Source organism: Myotis davidii, unplaced genomic scaffold (assembly GCF_000327345.1).
Source record: "Myotis davidii unplaced genomic scaffold, ASM32734v1 scaffold2354, whole genome shotgun sequence".
In the NCBI taxonomy this organism is placed as follows: Eukaryota; Metazoa; Chordata; class Mammalia; order Chiroptera; family Vespertilionidae; genus Myotis; species Myotis davidii.
Window position 1 is genome coordinate 17,278 of NW_006285317.1, and position 1,305 is coordinate 18,582.

The 1,305-nt window shown below is 63.8% G+C and overlaps 1 pseudogene; it reads right to left on the bottom strand.

Moving 5' to 3' along the window:
• Positions 1–253: 253 nt before the first annotated feature.
• The window catches only part of LOC102774346, a 1,958-nt pseudogene continuing 906 nt past the window's right edge, over positions 254–1,305 (bottom strand).

Sequence of the window (1,305 nt, forward strand, 5' to 3'; positions counted from 1 at the left end):
CCTCCCTCTGGAATCTTCCCGGAGCACCACATGCCTGCCCTCCAGTAGAAGGTTGTCTTTGTGTGACTTTCAGGGCAGCCTTCAGGGCCTGGTGGCCGCACTGGGGCCCTTCCACGTTGGGCGCTGGGCCTGAGGCCCGGCCAGGAAGGCAGGCGGCTCCCCAGCAAGTCCAGCTGCACCAGGCACACGTGCGCCCGCCCCGGACCACGCCCTCCAGTCATGGCGGCTCCACACTGTGCTCAGGGCCTGGGAGTTAAGCAGCAGGGTGGTCCTGATGCAGTAGAGCTGGGCCAGCTGGGTCAGCTTCCTGTGCTGGGCAGAGATGGGGGCACAGCTCAGGCTGGCCCCTGGGTGGTGACCCCTGCCAGCAGCTGCAGGAGGCTCGCCTCAGATTTGGACTTGAGTAGGTGGGGCAGGTGGGGCAGCAGCTGGATAGTGGGGCGGCGAAGGCGGGCAAGGGCGGGGGTGAAAAGGCCTGTGGTAAATCTAGGGGCCGGGACGCTGGCTTCACCATAGCGGCTCGGGTTGCAAAGTCTTGCAAGGAGGTGGGGGAGAGGGTGCCGTAGGCGGAGTCCATGGAGCAGGAGCTGCCCTCCCGGGGGCCCAGGGCCAGCAGCTCGCTGGTCAGTGTGACAGACGAGGCGGTGGTACTGAGGGACATCTCGTCTGATTGGGAGCAGAAGGGGCCGCCCTCGAACTCGGTAGAGGAGAGCGTCTCCCCGGGCTCCAGCACCACCACGGCCAGGGTCTCTGTGGAGCTGTCCAAGGCGCAGTGCTGGGTGTCCAGGCTGTTGCTGCTTTTGAGCAGGATGGTGGGGAAGCTGGCGGCGGAAGTACTACTCTCCCCACTCTTCTCTTCCTCCTCATCTTCCTCCTCGTCCTCCTGCTCCTCCTCCTCCTCCAGGCTCTGTAGGTGCTGCTGGCTGCCCGCATGCTTCTACGCATGCAGCTGCTGCAACTGGTTCTGGGCATTGTAAATGGAGTCCACCCAGCCCTGGCTCAGAGCCTGCCCGCTGGCCTGGAGTGTGTAGGCCCCCACGGCGCTGTGGAACTTGTTCAGGTAGATGAGGAGGAAGGAGCCAGGGTCCCGCAGCTCCCGGCACACAATCTTGTCCACTAGCAGTGGTGGCCTGATGACCCTGGTCCCTTCAGCCTTCCTCACTGCCTTGGTCACTAAGAGTAGGTCCGTGAAGAGGAAGCAGTACACATCCATCTTGCTGTCCTTTCCCTCCTTCATCCTTAGGCTGACCTCCAACATCAGCTGAGGCGTCTCCTCTGGGGAGGCACCTGGGGTGGGCACGGGCA